Below are 10475 nucleotides of genomic sequence, written 5' to 3'. Positions count from 1 at the left end.
GAAAGTTTTGAATAACCTCAGAGTGATGCTGACAGTCATGTAGTAAGTGTTGCTACGAACCTCAAAAAAATGGGACAGTAATGTAGTAAAAGTTGCTACGAACCTCAAAATATTGCGACAGTGATGTCGGAAGAATCGCTAATGAACTCAAGATGATGCTAAAAGTAATGTAGTGAAAGTTGCTAAGAAACTCAGTGATGCTTACAGTAATGTAGTAAGAGTTTCGAACAACCTCAAAGTGATGCTGACAGTCATTTAGTAAGAGTTGCTAATGAACTCAATTCAGTGCTACAGTGATGTTGTGAGAATTGCTCATTAACTCAAAATGATGCTAACAGTAATGTAGTGATAGTTGCTAATAAACTCAAAGTGAAGCTGACAATAATGTAGTAAGAGTTGCTACGAACCTCAAAATAATGTGATAGTAATGTAGTAAAAGTTGCTACGAACCTCAAAATATTGCGACAGTGATGTCAGAAGAATTGCAAATGATCTCAAAATGATGCGACAGTGATGTAGTAAGAATTGCTAATGAACTCAAAATGATGCTAACAGTAATGGAGTAAAAGTTTCGAATAACCTCAAAGTGATGCTGACAGTCATGTAGTAAGTGTTGCTATAAAACCTCAAAATAATGAGAAAGTAATGTCGTAAAAGTTGCTACGAACCTCAAAATATTGCGACAGTGATGTCAAAAGAATCGCTTATGAACTCAAGATGATGCTATCAGTAATGTAGTGAAAGTTGCTAAGAAACTCAGTGATGCTTACAGTAATGTAGTAAGAGTTTCGAACAACCTCAAAGTGATGCTGACAGTCATTTAGTAAGATTTGCTAATGAACTCAATTCAATGCTACAGTGATGTCGTGAGAATTGCTCATAAACTCAAAATGATGCTAACAGTAATGTAGTGATAGTTGCTAATAAACTCAAAGTGATGCTGACAGTAATGTAGTAAGAGTTGCTACGAACCTTAAAATAATGCAACAATAATGTAGTAAGAGTTGCTAATGAACTCAATTCAATGCTACAGTGATGTCGTGAGAATTGCTCATGAACTCAAAATGATGCGAACAGTAATGTAGTGATAGTTGCTAATAACCTCAAAGTGATGCTGACAGTCATGTAGTAAGAGTTGCTACGAACCTCAAAATAATGTGACGGTGATGTCAGAAGAATTGCTAATGATCTCAAAATGATGTGACAGTGATTTAGTAAGAATTGCTAATGAACTCAAGATGATGCTATCAGTAATGTAGTGAAAGTTGCTAAGAAACTCAGTGATGCTTACAGTAATGTAGTAAGAGTTTCGAACAACCTCAAAGTGATGCTGACAGTAATGTAGTAAGAGTTGCTACGAACCTTAAAATAATGCAACAGTAATGTAGTAAGAGTTGCTACGAACCTCAAAATAATGCGACAGTGATTTTTGGAAGAATTGCTGATGATCTCAAAATGATGCAAAAGTGATGTAGTAAGAATTGCTTATGAACTCAAAATGATGCTGACAGTATGGTTGTGAAAGTTTCGAATAACCTCAAAGTGATGCTGACAGTCATGTAATAAGAGTTGCTACGAACCTCAAAATTATGCAACAGTGATGTCAGAAGAATTGCTAATGATCCCAAAAAAATGTGACAGTGATGTCGAAAGAATTGCTGATGATTTCAAAATGATGCGACAGTGATGTAATAAGAATTGCTAATGAACTCAAAATGATGCTAACAGTAATGTAGTGAAAGTTTCAAATGACCTCAAAGTGATGCTTACAGTCATGTAGTAAGAGTTGCTACTAACCTCTAAATAATGCAACAGTAATGTAGTAAGAGCTGCTACGAACCTCAAAATGATGCTACAGTGATGTCAGAAGAATTGGTAATGATCTAAAATGATGCGACAGTGATGTTGTAATAATTGCTAATAACCTCAAAATAATGCGACAGTGATTTAGGAAGAATTGCTAATGATGTCAAAATGACGTGAAAGTGATGTCGGAAGAATTGCTAATGAACTCAAAATGATGCTCACAGTAATGTCGTGATAGTTGCTAATAACCTCGAAATGACGCTAACAGTCATGTAGTAAGAGTTGCTAAAAACCTCGAAATGATGTTGAAACTAGAACAACAAACTGTCCTCTGATGGTTGGACAGGTTGCTTTGGTCCGTCCTCTCACTCATCATTAAAAGCCCTTATTACTAATCATTCATCCAATCTGACACTCACGTCTGCAGTGGGGAATCCCCAGCAACCCGCGGCCCACATGGAGCAGTCTCGGCCAATCACGTGGGGCCTGCAGCGGCACCGACCACCAAATGGCTCGCAGGTGTCACTCTCAGCTCCAACCTCATGGCAGGCACAAGGCAGGGCGCCGTTGTTGAAGAGAGCCCAAGAGACACAGCTGAGCTGAGAATGAATGGAGACGAAGGACAGGAGGGATGACAGAGAAAAAGGAAATGTTAGCGAGACATTTTAGGAAAATTAGTTTAGTGGGGAAAAGGTTCTTAGCCAAACTTGCTAAATGGAAGGACAACAAAAAACAAAGATCTTCAAAAGAAAATTAGCACAAAATGAAACCCTGCAAGAGAAAGTAAATCAAGAACTAAATATTCTTGAGGCTCAGGTCTTTAGTTCCAATGCTTGTAAATGACATCTGAATGCATTCACAACCCAAATCTGAGCAGACAGAAGCGTCCCAGTCAGGCCCAGTTTAGTTCCTCTAGAACATTCAGGGATACAGAACAGGGACCAACTCAGGCTGAGAGACACCGACTTGACATGAAAGCTGTTGAGGCCACAGTTGCTGATGAAGTGGTCAGATTTCTCCAGTGGTTCTTGGTTCAGGGAGCTGGAGCTGGAGCTGCTCTCAGGCACCACCAGGACGTAATCCTGGAGAGACAGAAGGAAGAAGTCCAGGCCTGACAGAGGAGAAGGAGGCACAGAGTAGAAACAGCAGATACGTGTGGGGAAAGGGAGAGGGTATCAGTCCAGCAGAGGAGCAGGAAACCTACCACCACAGGGCTCTGCCTGCAGGAACCTGCAGGTGAGGAGGACCTGGTGGTCCGGCACATCCAGAATGATCTGGTTTTCAGACACCGCCACGTTTCGGCAGCCGTAAGCGTGGGGACAGAAGGAGGCGTTGGCGTGGCCTGAAAGACACAAACAACCATCTCCATTTGAATGTTTCTCAAACAGCCGGAGCAGGAAAGCTAAGATGAATCAAAGATCCTCCACCCTGCCAGATCCGACCCTGGTAATGTAGACCTGCACAGGGTGGGTGGGGTGGAGCAGCTGGTGGTGGTGGAGGATGAAGACGTATCTGCCCAAAGCCTGGACACGGTGGAGTCCACCGCAGCGTTCTGAGTAGAAGGATGAGAGCGATGTTCAATGGTACATGTTTTCTTTCCTGAACCGCCGATGTTTCCAATCACGAATCTCAGTCATGAGATTTGAACATCATGAAGGAGTTCAAAAGTGTCAAACTGGGCCGGTCTCCATTTTATGAGTCCAGAGACCGAAGATAAAACTCCAAGTCCCTGGTTCAGATTTGACTCGTCTGAATCCAAACACAGCAGCGTTCTTCCACCAGGCCAGATGAGTTGATCATGATAACAAGATATCTTCATGCTACTACAACACACAAACTCATCACCAGAAAAGACTTCATGGTGGAACAACAAATCTCCTCCCAATGGGAAAAACATTGAGTTGAACAATCAACTTTTCCATGATGACATGGAGAGCTTGGCAGCAGCAGCAGGCTTCCATTGGGGGCTGATATGCCAGCTCCACTTAGCCTTCTTTGGAATGGTTTCACCTGGAGTGATGCTGTTATTGAGACCTTTTATCTGGAACAACACCACCTGCATGGAGACTGAGGACTTCAACAGATGCAGATGTTGACCCAGAATAAATCTAAATATTCCAGATGTGTTAAATCAATCCAGCAGCAGTGGTGGGAGCGTCGTAAACTCACTCACTCAGCAGCCGTCAGCCTCCGTACCTGCACGGAGTCCAGCCTGATGTGGTCTCTGTTGTCTGCTCCCAGAGGTGGTCTGTCACCTCTGAACCAGGGGGCTCATCTCTCTGGTGGGAGGTCAGTGGAGGAGCTGCAGCGGGGGAGGCCAGGATGGGCTCCTGTAGGAGGAGCTCTGGCCCTCCTTCAGCACCAGCCAGTGGGAGGGAGTTTGGAAACATGAGGGGACACAGGAGGAGCTACAGGGGGAGGGAAGGTGGATCAGAACCGTTCTAACAAGAGCGCTGAGGGGACACAGGAGGAGCTACAGGGGGAGGGAAGGTGGATCAGAACCCTTCTAACAAGAGCGCTGAGGGGACACAGGAGGAGCTACAGGGGGAGGGAAGGTGGATCAGAACCCTTCTAACAAGAGCGCTGAGGGGACACAGGAGGAGCTACAGGGGGAGGGAAGGTGGATCAGAACCCTTCTAACAAGAGCGCTGAGGGGACACAGGAGGAGCTACAGGGGGAGGGAAGGTGGATCAGAACCCTTCTAACAAGAGCGCTGAGGGGACACAGGAGGAGCTACAGGGGGAGGGAAGGTGGATCAGAACCGTTCTAACAAGAGCGCTGAGGGGACACAGGAGGAGCTACAGGGGGAGGGAAGGTGGATCAGAACCGATCTAACAAGAGCGCTGAGGGGACACAGGAGGAGCTACAGGGGGAGGGAAGGTGGATCAGAACCGTTCTAACAAGAGCGCTGAGGGGACACAGGAGGAGCTACAGGGGGAGGGAAGGTGGATAAGAACCGTTCTAACAAGAGCGCTGAGGGGACACAGGAGGAGCTACAGGGGGAGGGAAGGTGGATCAGAACCGTTCTAACAAGAGCTCTGAGGGGACACAGGAGGAGCTACAGGGGGAGGGAAGGTGGATCAGAACCGTTCTAACAAGAGCGCTGTCCCACTAATATTCCTCACCAGAATCCTCCTGTCAGGGGGGAACCGTCCATGGGTGCTGATGCAGCGGACTGAAGGTTCAACGTAGTCCATGCTGAACTGGTCTTTAGGCACCAGGTGGACTTTGTGCTAAAAACAGCAGAAAAAAAAGACAAAAAGGGGAGAATTTTAACAAAAGTATGCAAATGAGCTGAAGATCAAAATACAAAAAGTAAATCAAGGTTTTTTTCAAATGATTGCCAGCTATTTAGCTCAGAGAAGGACAAATGTCAATCAAGATGTCAGAATGGAACGATCCCACTGGCTTCTGGTCAAGGGAACCATGGAGATGCTAACTTCCTGTTGGACTATCAGGGTGTCTCATCCCTGACATGCTAACTTCCTGTTGGACTATCAGGGTGTCTCATCCCTGACATGCTAACTTCCTGCTGGACGATAAGCGTGTCTCATCCCTGACATGCTAACTTCCTGTTGGACGATCAGGGTGTCTCATCCCTGACATGCTAACTTCCTGTTGGACGATAAGCGTGTCTCATCCCTGACATGCTAACTTCCTGTTGGACGATAAGCGTGTCTCATCCCTGACATGCTAACTTCCTGTTGGACGATAAGCGTGTCTCATCCCTGACATGCTAACTACCTGTTGGACTATGAGGGTGTCTCATCCCTGACATGCTAACTTCCTGTTGGACTATAAAGCCTGATTTATGCTTCTGTGTCGAGTAGTATTCATACCTCCGCCGTAGCCTGAAACGCGCCTCCAAAAAATCCTGCTTACGCATCGCGTCGACGCGTGGTGACGTCAACGTCGAGGACTGCGATTGGTCCGCTCAGAACGTTATTTAAGGTTCAGTCGCAGCACAACACCGCCATTTTCAAAGTTTCTGTGGTGAAAGCTCCAAGAAAAAATGGACCAAGCTGAAGAAAGGATTATCGAGGAGGTGCTCAAGTACGACCACCTCTACAACTCCTCTTCGCGGCACGACAAAGACTGACAAATGGCCAACAATTGTTGTCTGTGACCGGAAGAAAACCAAGGAATCCGACAAGAGCCCCGTAAACAATACAAAGACAAAGCCACACCCCCTAGCGGCTTGGCGGTGTATTGCAGAGCAACGCGTTCCCTCGACGCAGAATAAACCAGGCTTTCCAGTCGCACCTGTTTTACGCCCCCGTGCCAGATAAGGACCCCCATCGGGCTGTGCCACTCTGGAGGGAGCGCGTCTCACAGTCAGTCAGCGGAACCATGCGGATCCGGGCCGGAGCTGTGGGAAGGAGCGCCAATTGTATCGGGTTGTTGTTTTCTGGACTGCAGCAGAACAGGAGCAGCCGGGACTGGAATGTAGAAGTAGGTTATCTTGAAGTTGACTCAGTTATGGTGAACGATATTGTGGTTCAACACTTTAATGAGCTTTAAGGCAAACATATTTCATGAGGAAACAACGCCGGAATTGGACGGATTTCAGCGGCACACAACAACGTATCCGATACACCTCATTGGAAACCTGGTGGTCTAAGACTAAGAAACACCAGTCACCATGAAGAAAGGAACTTTTAGCTGAGTACTCATGTTCTTTTCTGCAGGTTGAATGTGGCATTTGTTGGACAGAAGCGTCTCATCTCAACAAAAGCACCTCTTCAGTGCTGAGGCATGATGGGGCCAGGCATGAGAATGAAGTCCCAGATCCACCAGATCCACCACGGATCTCTACATAGGGGAAACCAAACAGCCCCTCAACAAGCGCATGGCCCAACATAGAAGAGCCAACTCTGGAGGACAGGACTCAGCGGTTTTCCTCCACCTCAAGGAGGAAAGCCACTCCTTCCAGGACGACCATGTCCAAATTCTCGACAGAGAGGACAGATGGTTTGAAAGAGGAGTTAAAGAAGCCATCCACGTCAGGATAGAGAAACCATCTTTGAACAGAGGAGGTGGACTGCGACATTTCCTTTCACCTATTTACAACCAAGTCCTTTCAAAGCTTCCCCAAAGAGTTCAGCTGAAAGACCCACGTGGAACGGCTGATGCCAGCACATCCCATTAGCATCTGAGTGGTCGGTGAAACCCCCTAACGACCACCCCTGAAACTCCCTGACACCGCACAATGACTGTCGTTTGGAGAGGCCAGGTGAGTCTCGGGAGGGTCGTTTCCACCACAATAGCACTGACCACTCCCACATAGGTTTATAAGCTGGAGTTTCCACACTCTTCACGAGAACTGAAGAAGCCTCTCGGATGAGAGGTGAAACGTCTTCAAGATAAACTTACGTCCAGTTGACCAGATTTTACTTCGCTTCGATCATTTTGAGTTCATTAGCAATTCTTACGACATCACTGTCGCGTTATTTTGAGGTTCGTAGCAACTTTCTCTGCATTACTGTTGCATTATTTTAAGGTTCGTAGCAACTCTTACTACATTACTGTAAGCATCACTGAGTTTATTAGCAACTACCACTACGTTACTGTTAGCATCATTTTGAGGTTATTAGCAACTCTTACTACATTACTGTCAGCATCACTTTGAAGTTATTGAAACTTTCACTCCATTACTGTTAGCATCATTTTCAGTTCATTAGCAATTCTTGCTCCATCACTGTCGCATCATTTTGAGGTTTTTAGCAACTCTTACTACATTACTGTCAGCATCATTTTTAGGTTATCCGCAACTCTAAACATATGACTGTCAGCATCATTTTGAGGTTATTGAAACTTTCACTACATTACTGTTAGCATCATTTTGAGTTCATTAGCAATTCTTAGTCCATCACTGTCGCATCATTTTGACATCATTAGCAATTCTTCCGACATCACTGTCGCATCATTTTGAGGGTCGGAGCAACTCTTACTACATGACTGTCAGCATCATTTTGAGGTCATTTGAAACCTTCACGACATTACTGTTAGCATCATTTTGAGATCATTAGCAATTCTTACTAAATCACTGTCGAATCATTTTGAGATCATTAGCAATTCTTCCGACATCACTGTTGCATTATTTGGAGGTTCGTAGCAACTCTTACTACATGACTGTCAGCATCATTTTTAGGTTACTCGCAACTCTAACCACATGACTGTCAGCATCACTTAGAGGTTATTCGAAACTTTCACCACATTACTGTTAGCATCATTTTGAGATCATTAGCAATTCTTACGACATCACTTTCGCATCATTTTGAGATCATTAGCAATTCTTCTGACATCACTGTCGCATTATTTTGAAGTCCATAGCAACACTTACTACATGACTGTCAGCATCACTTTGAGGTAATTTGAAACCTTCACGACATTACTGTTAGCATCATTTTGAGTTCATTAGCAATTCTTACTACATCACTGTCGCATCATTTTGAGATCATTAGCAATTCTTCCGACATCACTGTCGCATTATTTTGAGGTTCGTAGCAACTTTCTCTGCATTACTTTTGCATTATTTTGAGGTTGGTAGCAACTCTAACCACATGACTGTCAGCATCACTTTGAAGTTATTGAAACTTTCACTACATTACTGTTAGCATCATTTTGAGTTCATTAGCAATTCTTCCGACATCACTGTCGCATCATTTTGAGGTTATTAGCAACTCTTAATACATTACTGTCAGCCTCATTTTTAGGTTACTCGCAACTTTCACTACATTACTGTGAGCATCATTTTGAGTTTGTTAGCAATTCTTCCGACGTCGCTGTCGCATTATTTTGAAGTTCATAGCAACTCTTACTACATTACTGTCAGCATCACTTTGAGGTCATTTGAAACCTTCATGACATTACTGTTAGTATCATTTTGAGTTTAATTGCAATTCTTACGACATCACTGTCGCATCATTTTGGGATCATTAGCAATTCTTATGACAACACTGTCGCATTATTTTTAGGTTATTAGCAACTCTTACTACATTACTGTCAGCATCATTTTTAGGTTACTCGCAACTCTAACCACATGACTGTCAGCATCACTATGAGGTTATTCGAAACTTTCACGACATTTCTGTTAGCATCATTTTGAGTTCATTAGCAATTCTTACTCCATCACTGTCGCATCATTTCTAGATCATTAGCAATTCTTCCGACATCACTGTAGCATTTTTTTGAGGTTATTTGCAACTCTTACTACTTGACTGTGATCATCACTTTGAGGTTATTTGAAACTTTCACTCCATTACTGTTAGCATCATTTTGAGTTCATTAGCAATTCTTCCAACATCACTGTCGCATCATTTTGAGGTTAGTAGCAACTCTTACTACATTACTGTAAGCATCACTGAGTTTATTAGCAACTACCACTACGTTACTGTTAGCATCATTTTGAGGTTATTAGCAAGTCTTACTACATTACTGTCAGCATCATTTTTAGGTTACTTGCAACTCTAACCACATGACTGTCAGCATCACTTTGAAGTTATTGAAACTTTCACTAAATTACTGTTAGCATCATTTTGAGTTCATTAGCAATTCTTCTGACATCACTGTCGCATTATTTTGAGGTTCGTAGCAACTCTTACTACATTACTGTCAGCATCACTTTGAGGTCATTTGAAACCTTCACGACATTACTGTTAGCATCATTTTGAGTTCATTAGCAATTCTTACTCCATCACTGTCGCATCATTTCTAGATCATTAGCAATTCTTCCGACATCACTGTAGCATTTTTTTGAGGTTATTTGCAACTCTTACTACTTGACTGTGATCATCACTTTGAGGTTATTTGAAACTTTCACTCCATTACTTTTAGCATCATTTTGAGTTCATTAGCAATTCTTCTGACATCACTGTCGCATTATTTTAAGGTTCGTAGCAACTCTTACTACATGACTTTCAGCATCATTTTTAGATTATCTGAAACTTTCACTCCATTACATTTAGCATCATTTTGAATTCATTAGCAATTCTTCTGACATCACTGTCGCATCATTTTGAGATCATTAGCAATTCTTCTGACATCACTGTCACATTATTTTGAGGTTCGAAGCAACTCTTAGTACATGACTGTCAGCATCACTTTGAGGTCATTTGAAACTTTCACTCCATTATTGTTAGCATCATTTTGAGTTCATTAGCAATTCTTCTGACATCACTGTCACATTATTTTGAGGTTCGTAGCAACTCTTACTACATGACTGTCAGCATCACTTTGAGGTCATTTGAAACTTTCACTCCATTACTGTTAGCCATTTTGGGTTCATTTGCAATTCTTACGACATCACTGTCGCATCATTTTGAGATCATTAGCAATTCTTCTGACATCACTGTCGCATTATTTTGAGGTTCGTAGCAACTTTCATTGCATTACTGTTGCATTATTTTAAGGTTCACAGCAACTCTTACGACATGACTTTCAGCATCACTTTGAGGTTATTCGAAAGTTTCACTCCATTACTGTTAGCATCATTTTGAGTTCATTAGCAATTCTTCCGACATCACTGTCGCATCATTTTGAGGTTATTAGCAACTCTTAATACATTACTCTCAGCATCATTTTTAGGTTACTCGCAACTTTCACTACATTACTGTTAGCATCATTTTGAGTTTGTTAGCAATTCTTTCGACATCACTGTCGCATCATTT

The sequence above is a fragment of the Aulostomus chinensis genome, chromosome 1 (assembly GCF_037954235.1).
Source record: "Aulostomus chinensis isolate RoL2024-O1b breed Wild chromosome 1, RoL_Achi_v1.0, whole genome shotgun sequence".
Taxonomy (NCBI): domain Eukaryota; kingdom Metazoa; phylum Chordata; class Actinopteri; order Syngnathiformes; family Aulostomidae; genus Aulostomus; species Aulostomus chinensis.
This window is presented reverse-complemented; position numbering follows the sequence as displayed.